Raw genomic sequence first — 20,005 nt, forward strand, 5'->3', positions numbered from 1 at the left:
GGTCCCATTTAAATCAGTCACAATTTGCCATGTACTTCAGTGGACCACTAATGTAGAAATGACTCTCTTACTGTGGGCTACACTGGAAAGTATGATCCTAGTTCAGAAATGTACTTAAGTATTTGCCAAACTTTAAACACAGTAATCCTATTTTGGGATACTCCTGTGCTTAAATTTAGGCATGTGCTAAAGTTAGTCTCAATCTACACTTGCCTTTCTATAGCTGAATACTGAAAGAATTACAATTTCACTTACTACCTTGGCAACTAATGTAGGCAAAGTATTCATACATGTGGCTTCCTGCCAGTCTAATTTGATTTTAAAAACACTATCTTGAACTTGAAACAACTTTCGGGAAGTCACAAGAAAGCCAATCATTGGGAGATTGATATAAATTATTAATATGGCTTTCAGCACTGCTTTCCAAACCCACAACTCCAATTACTTTGTGAAAAATGTATGAGTTTGCTAAAGGCTAGATCTTTCAAACCAATCATCTGTTGCAAATATGATGTGACATAAGAAAAAGCAACACAGCATATGCAGTATTTCGGATCTTTTTTTGTTATGAAAATTTCTGGAGAAGATTTACCATCAATAATATTTTAATTTTCATATGTCTTATTCTGAGTGTTGTCAAAATAACTTCATCTCTTACAAAGTATCTCTAGTTTTCTTGCTAGATAATATTAAAAATTGAAGCAATTACTCCAGAAAAGAGGGAAAAAATGACAGTCCAAGAAAACAAAAACAGAAACTGAATACTATAGTAGACTGTCCTAACAAAAAACAAACACTGACCAAATAAGACAGACTGTTGACACCTAGATTTTATTGCAATCAATATTCTTTTCACAATTTGATAAATACAGTTCATGGAATGTTATACTTATTCTATACTCACAGTTCTAACTCCTGCTATGTAAAATCAGACAGTGTCATGTAGCTATTAAAACTGGGTTACAGTGTACCATATGTATGTGTATAGAGGAGACAGCTACTTTCTGTTAATTTATAGGGGCACTTCCTGCTTAGTAATATTATACTTTGATGTGGTGGTGTACATCAGAAACAACTGCCTAGAATGTCTTATTGCTATTCTAAAATAGAATTTCTATGTAGAAACAAGGAAAACCTGCATATTTACAGGGCTTCATCAGCTTGCAGATGACAATTAGGTCAATAGCAAAACTCTGTGTTTACAAGTGTGACTTGTTACACCAAGCAATTAGTAAACAAAAGCGACTAATTTGAGAATGAGGGAAGGATTTTGAATCTTATATTAGGTGGTATTTAGGAAAAAGACAGTTTGGTTAAATAGAACATTTTCTTGCTCAGTAGATAGACTGTGGATCCTCTGGTCCTGAATCTTCACCACTTTGCAGTTCGTGTAGTCCTTTACATCTCTGTAAGTGTGTACAAAGTGAACACAGAACATTACACTTCTGACTTGGCGGTATTTAACTCCTCTGAAAAATGGGTATAAATGACCATGCAAGCTGCAAGGCCATGGAAAATCAGACCCTCTGTGTTCCAGTCATTTGAAAGTAATTTGGTTTTTAGTTCTGTAGGAAGGCTATGTATGGTAAAATGAATTCTAACACTAAAATTAAAACAGTTATGGCACTAATTGTACAGGAAGCACACAAAATGAGAAACAATAGCAAGGAAATTGTGGTTCTGATGGGAGAAACTGGGGAATTTCTTTTATATAATACTGTGGCTCAAAGATACATGCAAGCCAGATATGAAGGAATTTGGAATCGATCCTGACCAATGGGAAATTCTGGCAAGTGTTCGTAACAAGTGGTGCCATTTTCTCCATCCAGGCATCAAAGTCCATGATAGGAGCTGGCTCCTACAACCTGAAGAGAAAAGATCCCGTAGGAAGCAAGCAGCTCTCAATCAAGACACACATATTTGCAATTCAGTCACATGAGACATTGCAAACTAGCTACATCATAGGCTGCAATTCCCACTGTCTCTCACAGATGAAAGGATGCCAACACCTAGTGGTGGCTGAAAGAGCTTTACTACTTCAAAACAAAAGGGACTTTTATCATCAAAGCTAAAAGAATTTGTGTTTTATTTGGTATACTTTCAATTTTTAATATTATATCTAGGTGTTGTGACTGTAAACTACCACCGGTGGTGGTGTTTTAGAAGAATGTAATTGTCTTACCTTGTCACTATTATAAAGGCAAAATTATGTCAATGGCAACACGGGAGAGAATTTAAATATACTAATGGCATGAACTGTAAAAATACAGTAACTCAGCTCCCTTGTGAGTGTATATAGTGTGCACTGCTACCATATAATATTTAGCAATAACGTGCAGCATACATTTCTGTACAATATGGCTGACAATGTTTGCTGGGGAAACCACACCTTTACAATTTCATAATGTATATTTAAATTCTCACCCACAGTGTTGAATTAACACAGACTTGGGAAAGGGGAGGGCGGATTTGCAGTGAATTCCATTTTTTAAAAGAAGGAAGAAACAAAGAATAAAAAGGCTTAATTAATTGCCATTTAAATAAAGGTCATTAAGGGACTTGTGAGGAAAAAAGAGGGTTGTATTTGTGATGGTGTTCGAAGAAAACCAAGATCTAAAAAGAATAGTGGAAGTTGCTAAGCATGCTGAAGATGATCCTAAGAACTGCAAGAATATAGGCACCATCACTGGTTGCGAAGTAGATTGAAACAGGAGAACTGTCAGGGAGCATTGCTCCCCCAAACTGGAGAGGCAGGGGAACTGTGTGCAAGTTTAAGTAAGAGTGTGCAGCAACGCTAAAAGCAACTTACAACTCCCTCACATTTCTCTGACTTGGATAAATAGCATACCCCCTCCTCTTTGATTAGTGCAGTTAGGACTTCCCTCTCCTATTTCAATCTACTTTAATCACTGGAGCTGCATGTAGGAACTGAGGTGTAGATGGTCAGGCCTAATCATTACAGTCAGGGGAGCCTGGAACCATGGTCAAGGTCAGATGCCAAGCCAAAGGTCAGAGCTAGAGACAGTCAGGTGCCAAACCAGAATCAGCATCAGGGATAGGGTGTAGGAGCAAGGACCTGGAGTGAGGCAGGAAAGCAGGAACTGGGAACAGATAGGGAAAAGGAGGACAGGAACAAGCTGGGAGGCAGGGCTCAGGAGTCAGGGTCCGTAAGAGCAGCAAGCCAGGGTTTCCTCTAGTTGCTCAAACTACTTCATGTGCCTCTTTTTGGTTTAAGTAAAGCTTCTCAGCCAACCAGTAGGGCTGGATGTCTCACCCACTCAGGAACTTCCTGGGCAGCCCCTTTACAAGCTAGAGCTTTGCTGCCCCTCTTCTCCAGTCATACAGGTATGCTGATGGGTGGCGGCTGTGGTCAGAGCACTGACTATGGGGGAGGGTTGGAGGCCTGTGATGCCTCACACCGCATTGTCCCCCCCGGCACTTTCTTTGACCCTAGGCCACCACTATAAAGAACAAAGCATATGGTGCCATAAGGCACACACATCCTTTACTTCTGCAATGAAGTTACCTAGTAATTAGATTGTACCTTAGCTAATAGTGAGGGTCTCTTGAGCAACTTTAATGGTCAATATCTAATAGTTAGGTAGTCTAAAGGGGTAAGCAAGGGACCTGAGTCCAAAAGAACAAAGAACTTGTTGAGGGGGTATAGCCAGTGGGGATAGAATAGGTGGAGCTACACCAATGCCTAGAGATAATGAGCTTTGTACACAGAGATAGTAGGCTTTTCCTGTTGGGATGAGCTAGGAGACGTTAAGTGAGCCCACAGGGTGACTCAATGTAACTAAAGGAGCAATTCACTTAAAATGCCATTAGCACTCAGAGAGGACCGGGGCACTACCCGACTCTTAGCAAACAAGACATGCACTTTTAACTCAGCTTTCCTATCTTCTTGCACAGGTGTTTAGGGAATGGACACAGGAACGGATGCTTGGGAGAATATCTTTGGGAAGGTAGGGTTTCCATGTAGGGTCATAGCATCAGATAGAACCCCAAGCTGGGAGTTATTCTTGTTAGTTTCTGATTGTGTTGACTTCTTTTTATTCCTTGCTATAAATACTATCTCTTTAAAAGAAGACCTTACTGACTGTGACCTTTTTTCTATTAAGTTATTCCATGGTGACTTATTCCAACCATTTAAACATCCCAATTGGTGAAGCTACAAAAATATACCAACTGCTAGAGATAATGAGCTCGGTACAGTTGGGAGGAGCTAAGAAACTATCTTAGCCAAAGGAATTGTACAAACTAAATTAAAGGATAGTACATTTAAAACCACATCAGAGAAAATGCCAGTCTGAGCAGAATTCACTGCTGCAGAAAGTCAGAGTCATACTATGGCTGGATTTTAAAAAGATGCATATTTTTATGACAACAACATATGTAACTATTTAGCTAAAATATGGGTAATCAAACTTTACATTTCAGGGTATAAAATTATCATGGGAGGGGCATGAAGTATTTCCCCCCCTTACATCTTTGTACAATTAGGAAGGTGCATTAAGGAGGATTTTCACCTTCCTTTGAAGCATCAAGTATGGGACAGTGATCGATGCAAACTGGATATCAGCAACGACTTTTTCCCTCAAACATTTATTTAATGTGGCAATATTTTCCAAAAGAATACAGAAACAAGTAGAATAAATGTATATAAGAAAAGCTGAACTGTATCTAAAGCTATTTATGTCATCTAATAATATATCAGCTGATTAATAATTTAGAAAAAGGATCTTCCTTTGTAGTTATTTGATCCCTATTAATCCTCTCAACTTCAGGGTTGTCCTTCTTATAGGAACTTTCTCCCAGCATGCCTTTCTGGGGATTGGTCCTTTAAAGCTGGCAGACACAACCAGCTGCATCCCTAAATGGCTATTTTGTAACTAGCTGCTCCTTACTGCATTTCCCCTTTCTTTCAACTGGTATTTTTAACTCTAATTATGTTTTCCTTTTTGTATTTCTGAGGAGATATCACATTCTCATAGCACTGAAAATCTATCAAGGTTGGTGAACCATTGATTCTCTCCATCCACCCTGTTCTAGGGTGACCAGATGTCCTGATTTTAAAGGGACAGTCCTGATTTTGCGGGCTTTTTCTTATATAGGCACCTATTACCGCCCACCCCCATCCTGATTTTTTACATTTCCTATCTGGTCACCCTAACCCTGTCCTACACAGAGTGTCCATAATCTCAGTTCAAATGTTGAAAATATGAATATTTATGATCATAAATATATTGGAGTAGAGTAATAGAAATGAAGAGAGCACAGTTAACAGTTATGGCAGCCATACTGTAACATGCACATACTTAATAGCCGTCTTAAGTCAATCTGTCCCCAGAGCTCTCATATTTAAAGCAGGAATTACTGCCTGTTTTTTAAGTTGCTATGTTGGGATCATATTTTAGAAGCAATCTAGCCAAATATCCTCTCCACAATTTACAAAAGTGAGAAACATACAACAGCAGGCTTGGTTGTTCTAAAAATGAACCTAGATGTCTCTTGTTCGCAGGAGTTGGCAACTCTGTCATTACCTCCAGGAAATGAGGCAACAATTTGAACAGGCAGCCTTCATCTTACTTATGTTGACATGCTGACCATTCAAACTATTTATAGTAGATTTTGAATCAAGGAAAGCAGTAATGGGTAGTCAATGGAATACTGTCACATCTTCAAAAAGGGAGTAACCACAGAGAGTGTACGCATAATTGCTTAAAACATTCTTTGTCACGAGACATTAAGCTTCTTTTTAAAATGTTTTTAGTATTTAAGATTTAGATGCTCTGTTTATTTAAATACTTCGGGATTATTTTTGCTACTTTGAAAGATGCCTTAAATCAGTGATGGTTTAACTTTTTTTGGTTGATCTGAAGGAAAGACTAAAAATGTTGCTCTCAATGCTAATTAACGTTCAGATTCGCAGCTGGTGTAAATCAACATAGCAAAATTCAAAATAGTAAAGCTATGCTGATATATGACAAATGAGGATCTGGCTCAAAGTGTAGTTTCACTCTGAAAACTGACTGTAAAAACAGCATTGTAGGGCTCTGTGTTTAGTGTTATCAATCATTTTTATATCAGGTGTGTTCTGTATACAAGTAAAAAACTATTTTTACAGCTGCCAGCCCTTTTAAAAATCAGACTGGGCTTTGAGTCAAAGCAGGGTTCTTTCCTTTGAATGCATCATCACCTGTAATAAAGGTTCTGCAGACCAAAATATGTCCTAATTACACCTGTGTATTCTCTTTGTTTAAAAATTATGGCTTCAGTGACAGATGTGCAACTCCATTGCCATCAACAGAGTTGCGTAAGTAACCAAATAGGCTTATAACTGGAAGTTGATAAACAAGTCTACACCAGAAATATAATACTCACTCTCTTTTAGGGTATGTCTACACTATGAAATTCGGTCAAATTTATAGAAGTTGGTTTTGTAGAAAGCGTTTTTATACAGTCCAGTGTGTGTGTCCCCACCCAAATGCTCTAAGTGCACGTAGTAGGCGGAATGTGTCCATACTACCGAGGCAACCATCGACTTCCGGAGCGTTGCATTGTGGGTAGCTATCCCACTGTTCCCGCAGTCTCTGCCGCCCATTTGAATTCTGGGTAGAAATCCCGGTGCCTGATGGGGCTAAAACATTGTCGCTGGTGGTTCTGGGTACATATTGTCAGGTCCCCCTTCCCTCCCTCCCTCCGTGAAAGCAAGGGCAGACCATCGTTTTGTGCCTTTTTTCTTGAGTTACCTGTGCAGACGCCATACCATGGCAAGCATGGAGCCCGCTCAGCTAACTGTCACCGTATATCTCCTGGGTGCTGGCAGACGTGGTACTGAATTGCTACACAGCAGCAGTTTATTGCCTTTTGGCAGCAGACAGTGCAGTATGACTAGTAGCTGTTGTCGACGTAGTCCAGGGTGCTTTTTTAACTGACCTCGATGAGGTCAGGCGTGCCTAGGCAAACATCGAAGTGACTCAGCCAGGTCATTTCCCTTTTAAGTTTCGTTTCATGGCGATTCAGTCCTACCGGCAGTGTGCTGTCTTTTAATCTGCAGCCAGCAGAAGACGATGGCCAGCAGTCGTACTGCACCGTCTTCTGCCGAGCACCAGGAGATGACGATGGCTAACGGTCATACTGCACAGTCTGCTGCCAGCAAGATGTACAAAGAGAGATGAAGTGGATCAAAACATGAAATAGACCAGATTTGTTCTGTATTCATTTTCTCCTCCCTCCCTCCGTGAAATCAACAGCCTGCTAAATCCCGTTTTGAGTTCTATCCTTGAGGTTTTGAGTTCTATCCTTGAGGGAGCCATTCTGTTTCTCACAAAGCCACCCCCTTTGTTGATTTTAATTCCCTGTATGCCAACCCTGTAAGCCATGTCATCAGTCGCCCCTCCCTCTGTCAGAGCAATGGCAGACAATTGTTCCGTGCCTTTTTTCTGTGCAGATGCCATACCACGGCAAGCATGGAGCCCGCTCAGATCACTTTGGCAATTAGGAGCACATTAAACACCACGCGCATTATCCAGCAGTATATGCAGCACCAGAACCTGGCAAAGCAAAACCAGGCGAGTAGGCGACATCAGCACTGTAACAAGAGTGATGAGGACATGGACACAGACTTCTCTCAAAGCACGGACCCTGGCAATGTGGGCATCATGGTGCTAATGGGGCAAGTTCATGGCGTGGAACACCGATTCTGGGACCGGGAAACAAGCACAGACTGGTGGGACCGCATAGTGTTGCAGGTCTGGGACGATTCCCAGTGGCTGCAAAACTTTTGCATGCGTAAGGGCACTTTCATGGAACTTTGTGACTTGCTTTCCCCTGCCCTGAGGAGCAAGAATACCAAGATGAGAGCAGCCCTCACAGTTGAGAAGCGAGTGGCAATAGCCCTGTGGAAGCTTGCAACGCCAGACATCTACCGGTCAGTTGGGAATCAATTTGGAGTGGGCAAATCTCCTGTGGGGGCTGCTGTGATGCAAGTAGCCAACGCAATCAAAGATCTGCTGATATCAAGGGTAGTGACCCTGGGAAATGTGCAGGTCATAGTGGATGGCTTTGCTGCAATGGGATTCCCTAACTGTGGTGGGACCATAGACGGAACCCATATCCCTATCTTGGTACCGGAGCACCAAGCCGGTGAGTACATAAACCGCAAGGGGTACTTTTCAACAGTGCCGCAAGCACTGGTGGATCACAAGGGACATTTCACCAACATCAACGTGGGATGGCTGGGAAAGGTACATGATGCTCGCATCTTCAGGAACTCTGGTCTGTTTCAAAAGCTGCAGGAAGGGACTTTATTCCCAGACCAGAAAATAACCGTTGGGGATGTTGAAATGCCTATAGTTATCCTTGGGGACCCAGCCTACCCTTTAATGCCATGGCTCACAAAGCCATACACAGGAAGCCTGGACAGTAGTCAGGAGCTGTTCAACTACAGGCTGAGCAAGTGCAGAATGGTGGTAGAATGTGCATTTGGACGTTTAAAAGCACGCTGGCGCAGTTTACCGACTCGGTTAGATCTCAGCAAAACCAATATTCCCATTGTTATTGCTGCTTGTTGTGTGCTCCACAATATCTGTGAGAGTAAGGGGGAGACATTTATGGCAGGGTGGGAGGTTGAGGCAAATCGCCTGGCCGCTGGTTACACACAGCCAGACACCAGAGCGGTTAGAAGAGCACAGGAGGGTGCGGTGCGCATCAGAGAAGCTTTGAAAACCAGTTTCATGACTGGCCAGGCTACGGTGTGAAAGTTCTGTTTGTTTCTCCTTGATGCTACCCCCCACCCCTTGGTTCACTCTACTTCCCTGTAAGCTAACCACCCCCACCTCCTCCCTTCGATCACTGCTTGCAGAGGCAATAAAGTCATTGTTGCCTCACATTCATGCATTCTTTATTAATTCATCACACAAATAGGGGGATAACTACCAACGTAGCCCAGGAGGGGACATGGAGGAGGGAAGGACAAGGCCACACAGCACTTTAAAAGTTTAAAACTTTAAAACTTATTCAATGCCAGCCTTCTGTTGCTTGGGCAATCCTCTGGGGTGGAGTGGCTGGGTGGCCGGAGGCCCCCACACCACATTCTTGGGCGTCTGGGTGAGGAGGCTACGGAACTTGGAGAGGAGGGCGGTTAGTTACACAGGGGTTGTAGCGGCGGTTTGTGCTCTAGCTGCCTTTTCTGAAGCTCAGCCATATGCTGGAGCATATTAGTTTGATCCTCCAGCAGCCTCAGCATTGAATCCTGCCTCCTCTCATCACGCTGCCGCCACCTTTCAGCTTCAGCCAGCCATTTACTCTCTTCAGCCCACCACCTCTTCTCCCAGTCATTTTGTGCTTTCCTGCACTCTGATATTGTCTGCCTCCATGCATTCGTCTGTGCTCTGTCAGTGTGAGAGGACAGCATGAGCTCAGAGAACATTTCTTCACGAGTGCATTTTTTTTGCCTTCTAATCTTCGCTAGCCTCTGGGAAGGAGAAGATCCTGTGATCCTTGAAACACATGCAGCTGGTGGAGAAAAAAAAAGGGACAGTGGTATTTAAAAAGACACATTTTATAGAACAATGGGTACACTCTTTCATGGTAAACCTTGCTGTTAACATTACATACATAGCACATGTGCTTTCATTCCAAGGTTGCATTTTGCCTCCCCCCCACTGCGTGGCTAGCCCCTCATACCTCCCCCCTCCCCGTGGCTAACAGCGGGGAACATTTCTGTTCAGCCACAGGCAAACAGCCCAGCAGGAACGGGCACCTCTGAGTGTCCCCTTAAGAAAAGCACCCTATTTCAACCAGGTGACCATGAATGATATCACTCTCCTGAGGATGACACAGAGAGATAAAGAACGGATGTTGTTTGAATGCCAGCAAACATACACTGCAATGTTTTGTTCTACAATGATTCCCAAGTACGTGCTACTGGCCTGGAGTGGTAAAGTGTCCTATCACGGTGGACGGAAAAGGCTGCCCTCCCCAGAAACCTTTTGCAAAGGCTTTGGGAGCACATCCAGGAGAGGTGCAAATGCCAGGGCAAATTAATTATTAAACATGCTTGCTTTTAAACCATTTATAGTATTTTAAAAGGTACACTCACCAGAGGTCCCTTCTCCGCCTGGCGGGTCCGGGAGGCAGCCTTGGGTGGGTTCGGGGGGTACTGGCTCCAGGTCCAGGATGAGAAACAGTTCCTGGCTGTTGGGAAAACTGGTTTCTCCACTTGCTTGCTGTGAGCTATCTACAACCTCCTCCTCATCATCTTCCTCGTCCCCGAAATCTGGTTCCGCGTTGCCTCCTTCTCCATTGAAGGAGTCAAACAACACAACTAGGGTAGTGGTGGCTGAACCCCCTAAAATGGCATGCAGCTCATCACAGAAGCGGCATGTTTGGGGCTCTGACCTGGAGCGGCCGTTTGCCTCTCTGGTTTTCTGGTAGGCTTGCCGCAGCTCCTTAAGTTTCACACGGCACTGCTTCGGGTCCCTGTTATGGCCTCTGTCCTTCATGCCCTGGGAGATTTTGAGAAATGTTTTGGCATTTTGAAAACTGGAACGGAGTTCTGATCGGACAGATTCCTCTCCCCATACAGCGATCAAATCCCGTACCTCCCGTTCGGTCCATGCTGGAGCTCTTTTGCAATTCTGGGACTCCATCATGGTCACCTCTGCTGATGAGCTCTGCATGGTCACCTCTGCTGATGAGCTCTGCATGGTCACCTGCAGCTTGCCATGCTGGCCAAACAGGAAATTGAAATTCAAAAGTTCGCAGGCCTTTTCCTGTCTACCTGGCCAGTGCATCTGAGTTGAGAGTGCTGTCCAGAGCGGTCACAATGGAGCACTCTGGGATAGCTTCCGGAGGCCAATACCGTCTAATTGTGTCCTCAGTACCCCAAATTCAACCCGGCAAGGCTGATTTCAGTGCTAACCCTTTGTTGGGGGTGGAGTAAGGAAATCAATTTTAAGAGCCCTTTAAGTCGGAAAAAAGGGCTTCGTCATGTGGATGGGTGCAGGGTTAAATCGATTTAACGCTGCTAAATTCGACCTCAACTCCTAGTGTAGACCAAGGCTTAGTTGTGCTGGTTCTGACGTGCTAACCAGAGTAAAAAGCATTAAAAATGTATCACTAAAGTTAGAAGATCTTTGAAAAAGAAAGCAAGTTTGAATAAGTGTCATTTTTGCATAGCCACTTTTCAGAGCAGAATCATACTAAACATAGTAAAACCTCACTGTATATGCTGAGTCAGATCTGCTGACTTGTGTTGGCTTTAAGAATAAAAATCCGCAAAAATATTGTCACACAACTACAAAAAACCCTAAGCTCCTTTTTCTTGCACCATCAGACTTTTTTTCTAAAAGTTTCAACCAGTTACACATATACAACTTCAATGGAATGGCATAGGTGTCAGTGAGACCATAGATTTTAAAACAATGGTAATGCATGCATGTAATTTAGGACATAATTTGGCCTCTTATTAATGCTGATGCATGAGATAGAAATAAATGCACTTTACCGCTCAAAAGCCAGACTCTGTTTACATGGCTGGCACGTAGAAAAAACATCTTAAAGACAAAACATTTGATACATGAATAATTGAGAAGATAGACATGCAACCCCACATGCAATTTAAATAAGTCATTCTTTAGAGTACAGCTACACTTTAAGCAGAGGAATGTAAAAACTTGCCCTAACATTTTTTATACTTTCCAGTTTAGGGGTGGAGAATTTCACAAACAGATTCAACTTGAAATATATACACAAATTCATTGGATACAAAAGTCCAAGTAAGCTGTTACTGCGGCACTATAATTCAATACTCAGTTGAGTTAAAGGGAAACTGTCAACTTGAAAGCTAGTCAATAAAAATTGCTTAAAGTATTTTCACGTACTAGACACGGTTTCGAGTCCATCTACCAAAACTTCTTGTATTTTTATACACTCTTAGTTTTCTAAAAATTCTTCTCTTCCCTGTAGTTGGGGTAAGCCCCTCAATAAACAGTGAAAATGACTATGCATATTTCACAACACTGTAAACAAACTGAAAAAAATAAATGTTTTTTCTTTTTGTTTACCATTATAGGTTAACATATCATATTAACTTCAGTCGGTAAAATTTTACAGAGAAATTTATCTTAAGTTGAAAGTCCCTTTAAATATAAATGGAACGGGGAAAAGTGTTAGGAAAAATCATGTGTATCACTTTTTTTCCTCTTGACCTCTAAATGTTGACATTTGTTTACTATTAAAATAGTGACAATCCCTAGCATTCAAAAATCATGGTTCAGGCTCCCAAAATCAAGAGACTGGATAAAAAATAGTGAGATCTATTTATAACTATTTTGGGGCCTTTTTATTTGACTTCTGGTGTTTAAGTCTTTTGGGTCATGTTTTCCAGCAATTCTCTGAAAGCATGAAGGATAGAAACATTCTAAGTAAAAAAAAAGTTACAATTCTTATCTTCACATAATTTCAACAGCTGGGGCTGTCAGAAAATACCAAATGTTGCAAGACATGTATTAAAATAATGGGTTGACAATACTGCTGTTGTCTTAGACCTTGGCCTATGTACCCTATTAGTAAATGTTACCTTCTAAAGCCCCTGACCTGCAAGGACTTTGACACATGCTTAACTTCTAACATGTCCCTAGTTTAGTTGAAATCAACAGAATTACTCATATGCTCAAACTCCTACATACCTCTTAGTAGGAGTGGGGCATTAAATTGTAATGACCTGAATTTTCAGGTGTGCTGAGTTTTCACAGTTTAAGTTGGCTTTACTTTGACAATGTGAAAATCAGTCCCATAAGCATCTGAACCTGTGCTAATGGTTATGGCATGAAGAATGGCCAAGCGTGTTAGGAAGATGCAACCAATTTGGACTCTGGGAGTTTTCAGGTTTAATATTTCTCACAAGGGAAATGCATTTCAATCCCTGATACATTTAAAATTAAAATATTTTACTGTAGCTTTGCTCCTATAATTTAACACCAAATGTATAAATGAATTATCTACCTTACCTCCAGGGAATCTTCTGTAAATTAATGTCAGATGTATGCAATGTGAGAAGGAGACAAAGCACAGATGAGTGGCAAGAAACAACATGCAGCAGTCAGGTTGAGTAATCTGGACAATATATTTAATGGGAAACCAACATATCCTCTTATCTAAGGTGAATTTTACACCTTTAAAAACTATTTGATTTATTTTGTTTATAAAATGAAATACATGAGACAACCAGATTCACTGCTGGAGTATGTGAGGGAGGCTCCACTGAAATCCAAAGGCAGTAAATTAAGTTGGTTGAGAGTATTTTGTTAAGCAAACAGCGTGTGCATTTCTGACTTATTTCTTGAAGAGAATTGTACAGCAGTAGTCGATTTGTAAGATACAAAAAGGAGGGATTCAAAGAAACAGTAACTATATCTTACATGTGTGCTGATTATTAGTTTACTTTCGAGTGCTCTGTGGGTACACCATCACTGGGTTGAAGTAATTTATATTATTTGGGCTTATATAATATCATAAGACTAAAATATAGTAATTATATTACACTGGGCTTACATTCATTTATGGGGCTAGGCTATCTCTAATAACAAGATCCACTAGACTTGCAATAAATTCTAAAACCCACTTGTACTGAGAAGCCAGGTTAAACTGTGTTGTAATAAAATTCCTACATAAGTGTGATTATGGTCTGAAAAGCAAGTATGAAATAAAAATCATGTACATACTCAAAAGATCTGTGTGTTTAGACAAGTCTGCTTCATTTTGAGAAAAAAATAAGCTGTTACTGCTTTTCACTCCTGCTAGTCCTGCAGACTCATTTGAGACTTATTCCTTAAAGAGATTTGTTATGGAACAGTAAATTGGATTCTATTTTGACTCATGTGTCATCAATAAAATTGTTAACTAAGTAGCAATTACAAAATCTCTTACTGTTGACACACAAGCTAGAAAGAACAGCTTTTGACTTTCAGATACCAGGCTGCATGCCTCTTCCAGTATTTGGTCTATCATTTTATTTTACAGCTATAATATCTTGATCACAGCTTTTCACCTTGTGTGTAATCGCCTCCAACAGTCACTTCATACTCTTCAGTGATTAGGGCCCTACCACATTCACAGTCCATTTTGTTCAATTTCATGGTCATAGGGTTTTAAAAATAGAAAATTTCGTGATTTTAGCTATTTAAATCTGAAATGTCACGGTGTTGTAATTGTAGGGGTCCTGACTCAAAAAGGAGTGGTGGTGGGGGTCGCAAGGTTATTGTAGGGAGAGTTGCGGTATTGCTAACCTTACTTCTGTGCTGCTGCTGGCATTGGCACTGCCTTCAGACCTCGGCAGCTGGAGACTGGCAGCTGCTGGCTGGGATCCCAGCTCTGACGTCAGAGCTGCAGCCAGCAGCAGCACAGAGATAAGGATGGCATGGTGTGGTATTGCCTCCCTTACTTCTGCGCTGCTGCCTGCAGAGCTGGGCTCTCAGTAAGCAGCCGCCACTCTCCAGCCGCCCAGCTGTGAAGGCAGTGCAGAAGTAAGGGTAGCAATACTGGGACCCACCCACAAACCTAAAATAACTTGCGACCACCCTGCAACTCCCGTTTTGGTCCGAATCCCCAACTGGAGAAATGCTGGTCTCCCCTGTGAAATCTGTATAATATAGGATAAAAGTACACAAAAGACCAGATTTCACAGTCCGTGATGTGTTTTTCTTGGCCATGAATTTGGTAGGGCCCTACCAATGATCTATCCAGAAGGCTTCAGTAAGAATGTACTCTCCTGTCTGCAGCCATCTGCTGTTCCTTGTCTTAGATATAAGCTCCTTGGGGGAAGGACTGTCTTTTTCTCTGTGTTTGTACAGCACATAGCACAATAGGGTCTTGGTCTATAACTAGGCCTCCTAGGCACTATGATAATAAGAGATTTTCAACACACTCCTCCATGATAGTAAGTGTGACTGCTATGCTATACCAGATCATATTTTTATTAAGATAATCTCAGCCCTGAGGAATTTCCAATGTAAAAGGTGATATAGATAAAATGTGCTGGGAGACCCAGGGGAGAAAGCAATCTCTGTATTCTCCTATTCCCCCTTCCTTACTGCTTCCCTTGTTTTACTCGTGTAATGTTGTTTCAGAAGGCATTTCATGTGGTTTACTGTTTGTGGGTGGGTCTGATTGAAGAAATGTTTAGAAGAGTTAAAATGAAGAGAAAAGGAGGCCTGACAGACTGGATTGTAAGTTTGTTTCATGCATAGTGGAAGAAGAAGGCAGAGACAAGAGTGGGAGGACACAAAAGGGGGAAAGGAATGGAGTTACATGAGGGATGAATTTAGCCAATAATAGTGAATGTGTGATGTCACAATAACTTTCTCATCAATAGATTATAGCATCAGAACTCCGAGCTAAAGCTTCACTGCAAGAAGAGAAATGCCAAAGTGAGGGGGACAGAGAACCCTCATCCAAAATCAAGTATTTTGATTAATAGCAGACAAACCCCAGGCAAATATATTTCTTTGTATGCACTCTCTATTCAAAATTGCTTCACTGTGAAAGTCTTTTTTTAAATTTGTATACATCAGATCAGAACTTTATTGCAGGAAGCAGACACCAAGTCATAATTGAAACTGTTCCCACTAATCAAATTACAAGATTCCTACAGGATATGTTTCCCAGTGTGATCTTCTGTTTAAGCAGAATGCAGATTTCACACTTTAAATGCTTAAACAGAACAAAGCAGTTCAGTATAGCTTCCTCCCACAGGCAGTTCTTAGGGTCACAGCTAGGCCCTTCACATACATGTAGTGGTAGAACTGCATACGGATGTTTTTGTTCCAAATGTATTTTTTAGCTGTTTGTATATTAGTTTTTTTTTAACTTAAAATGTTTCGACTGGCAGTAGCAAAAATGAGAGTGCTAGTGTAGATGAGCCACCACTGTGTTATCTAGTGCTGTTCAGCACAGGTCTAGATGATGTGATAGTTCAAAACACCAGCAGCGGCTGGCAGTTGGTCTACATTCAAATTCTCGCCAGTGGAGATGAAACAATGGTATATACAGTAGGAAATTTCAAGAAAAAATGTTTAGTGTAGACAAGGCCTTACTTGGACATGTGTTCACTTTGAAAATCTCTAATTAAAAAAAAAAAGGGGGAGGGGGAGAGAGAGAAATTGATATGCTGTTTGATCTGCGAGTTTATTGTCTGTCTTGAGTTTTTTACTAAATGAGATGACAAAAGAAACTTAGAATATGACACGCTCTCTCAAAAAATCCTTCCAGTGTCTGGAATTCTTTCTGTGAAAAAGTCAACATATTTTAGGAAGTGTTCAGAATTTTGCTGAATCCCATTTCTCCCAGGGGGTCATACAGCTTCTTGTTCCTATTTCTCTAGAGAGCCACCTTTCAAATTACCACAAGAATGACAGGCAACATTAAACACCGCATACAATTAAGCATGAGCATCCAGCAGTTTTTAGTGGGGAAAAATTGATAATTCAGTAATTCAGCCACCTATCAGTGAGATTGTATTATGAATTGGTATTGTTGCATGTCATACCGCTGCAGAATGTTTGCATACGATACAGTGTATTGCTTCTCAGAAAAGTAAACAAATGCCCCTTTTAAACCACAAAAATTCATGTCTGCTCTCAAGTGGGGAGTCTCTTGACTGCATCATTAAAGAAAAATGTGCTGCCTATGATATGAAGAGAACAACATTACGCAAATCCCAATACTTCATCATAAAAAAATGTACAAACACAAATGAAAACTTTTTTCCTACATCTAGCAGTATGTCGCCAGAGAAGCCATCCCACACAAAGCTAGAACATTTCAGAAAATTCCACATAGCCAGCCCAAACAGAGCTAGGAAGAACTCGTATTAAAAAGGATATTATAGAAGTTAGAAGGTTGCTCTCACCAGCTAAACCAAACCAAAATGCTCCTAATATTTTTTTTATGAAGACTCCCACTAAACAATCATAAATTCCACAAAATCAGTAGGTGAATTTTTTTTATAGGAATCAACTCAAAACAAGAGATTACTTATCATTTTCAAGACCAGTCACTTTTTCTCTCTTGCTTTTACTTCGTGTTTGAGAGTGCCTTTTTGACCCGTGCATCAACATTTCTGCTTCACCCTGCAGTGAGATCACCATCTATTACCACAAAAATTAACATATTACAAGTAAAGCATGATGATTGCACTACATGATCAAGTGAGGAATGAGGGTGGGACAGGATCAGGCCATTTTTTCCTTAAACCTGAATATCTTTAATTATCAAAGAAAAAGTATGAAACACTAGCAAAACTTCTAAGGAGGTTACTCTTTAAGTATGTGTGAAAGTTGTCTCCTCTATAACAAAGTCTCACTTTCTGAATTAGGATCGTAACAGCTGAGGGCAGATTTAAGGGTTGGCAAATATTGACTTTGTCACTGCCAAAGTTCTTTCACTCTGTCCCCTTCCTCATTCTACTCTTGGTTTTGTTTGTTTTTCCCCCCAGTGGTACAGGATTATGTTTCTACTGAGGGCTTTGGAGGTATTTGTAACTGAGGCCTTATCATTAGGACTGCCACTTAATTTACTTACCCATTCCTCACTTTTTCACCCATGCCTTTTTTCCACGCTGGCCCTTACACATGGCATGCCCTCACTGAACTGATCCATTAGATTCCACTATCCTTTCTCCAGATCTCTCCTCACATCTGTCTGATGCCTATGAGAAACTGGCCAGTTATTGATAAGCTGAAGGGCAGATGAGGACAGTAGATACTTTACCTATTTACAGGAACGAAAACAGCTTGTAAGTGTGTATGGACCTCCTCCAAAGCCCATTAAAATGGACAGAAAGATTCCCATTAACTTCAATGGGTGTTGGATCAGGCCCTATGCATATATAAAAATGGTATATATTTGATTCTGTTCCTTTTCCTCTCACCACCTATATGTCATATTAGATAAGTAAACTCTTTGGCACATATCTTTGTATATATGTTTGTATAGTACCTAGCACAATGGAGCTCCACTCCATTCTTGTCTGGGGCCTCTGCAAACTGTTATATGATGTAAATACAAATGAGGGACCTTTACCCATACATCAGCATTGTGACCCAAGAACCTCTGAATGCCAACTGGCAGAGGGCAATGAGGGTGTCTAACTGTACAGGAATCCCCTGGGTTCACCAAAATAATGTCATGTACGGTCTCTGCTGCAAGCCTGTGTCACATAACCATTGTGAGAAGTATTATGGAGAACATGTGAGGACTTATGTTTATATATTGCAAATTATGTTCTCTAGGTGTGTAGGTCAAAACAGTAGAGTGGCTTGAGCCAAACTCCACCAGATAGAGGCTGGGGGACCAATATGTACTGTATAACATACAACAAGAGGCTATTAGCATGCTAAGTCAAATGCTAATGAAGAGCTAAAGAAACTAATAGAATGACATAAACAGCGGGCGGGGCAGGGAGGGCGACCCTATCTTGAGGTGAACATCAAAGATCTGTTCTGATATATTTGGGGGTGCAAAAAGAGGCACTAGCATCCTTCACTTAGGAAGTAAACTGACAGTGGGTTTGCTTTATAAGAAAGGGATCTCAACCAGGCTTGGCTGAAAATGCTGGCATGAACTTTGGGTGAGACAAGCTTCTATAGACAGGAGGACAACTTGTTAGTTAAGCTTAGGTTTTAGAAGACCTGTTATGATGATGATTTATATGTAACAATTTGTTCCCACCTCTCATGCTTTTAAAAAAAAATATTTTTGTGTTATAGTTGAACTCAAGTGCTGTGCCTAATACAGGAGCAGGAGTGTAAACTGTGATACACTGTTCCTTAGAGAATAGAGGATTTGGGATTTTTGTGGGTATCAAGTGATCAGGAGCTATATACTACAGGGAGCTACGCTGAAGGGACTCAGGGCTGGGGTGTACCTTTTGTCCACCCGCAAGGCAAAAGTAGGGCCTGGTCCATAGGAGAGTGCTTGACAGTCTGGTTGTGGTAGGGAGCTAACACTCAGCTATGATAATCAAGATTCCCTCATGCTGGAGGCAGGTAGTAACAAGGTGACTCTCAGCCCTGGGTGCCCCAAGAAATGTCACAAACATCCCCAAAACTGTCAGTGCTCTTGTGAAGGGGTGCTATTTAGAAGAAAAAGAATTCAAGGTTTGGGCAGTGAAATAAAGGGAAGTTGGAAGTGAGAACACCAAGGCTGAATCAATTTTGCAGGGCGAGGTGAGGGGATAAAGCCTTGATTAAGGCTCGGGGTACGTTGTTCCCTGGGGGGAAAGATTATGACAATCCAGATCACTTTATTCAACCTCGCAGGGCAGAAAAAACTTACGAACCTCCCTCTGCCTGCCACAGTTTTGACTCACCTCGTCGAGTGCGGAGACTAATGACTAATTGGGGGGGTTGACGCCGCCTGTCCCGGCATCTCCCGGGTCAGCGGGAACGTAACAGAGCCCTCCCGGGCTGGCGGATCCTGCTGCCCCTTTCAGGGAGCAGCTGGCCGAGTGGCGGTGACGAGGACATTTTGACAGGCGGCTGCCAAGAGCGTCACTCTCCTTCGGTACCTTGGGACAGGCGCGGAGGGAAAACACACAAAGGTGGCCCCAAGCTGGGTGTGCCTCCTCCTAAAAACGCCGGTCTCCGCCCAGCACCCAGTTCTTCCAGCGCGGGCCGGTCACGTGGAAAGGGAGAGAAAACCCCTTACCCCACACCACTGCATTTAACGACAAGTGACTGGCTTTTGTCAAAGAGGCCACAGCGATTCACGCTGCCAGTCGTCTCCTCCACGGCTGAGCAGTCACGCCTCAGCCGGCTCCTAGTGCACTCAGCAGCCAACAGGAGCAGAGTCCGAGTCAGAAGCTGCACCCTGCTCCGCAGTGGCAAGCAGGCTCGGCCCAGGCTCCCTGCTGAGAAACCGAGCCTACCGCGCAGCTCCGCCTGTGAAAGCCTGCCCCCTCGCCCGGCTACTTGTGCGCATGCGTCCGCGCCCTGTA

General features: G+C 42.0%; 1 long non-coding RNA gene across 2 annotated transcripts; it reads right to left on the bottom strand.

Annotated features, from left to right (window-relative positions):
• Window positions 1-808: 808 nt before the first annotated feature.
• On the bottom strand, window positions 809-19,996 carry LOC119565372. 2 transcript variants are annotated; one of them, XR_006288882.1, is made up of 2 exons: window positions 19,379-19,996; window positions 809-1,865 (listed from the first exon to the last, which is right to left on the bottom strand). It is a non-coding gene; the product is annotated as an uncharacterized LOC119565372 (long non-coding RNA). The 2 variants fall into 2 exon arrangements; XR_005223959.2 differs by lacking the exon at window positions 809-1,865 and adding an exon at window positions 16,999-17,138.
• Between the last annotated feature and the right edge of the window lie 9 nt (window positions 19,997-20,005).

The sequence above is a fragment of the Chelonia mydas genome, chromosome 2, assembly GCF_015237465.2.
Source record: "Chelonia mydas isolate rCheMyd1 chromosome 2, rCheMyd1.pri.v2, whole genome shotgun sequence".
Classification (NCBI taxonomy): domain Eukaryota; kingdom Metazoa; phylum Chordata; order Testudines; family Cheloniidae; genus Chelonia; species Chelonia mydas.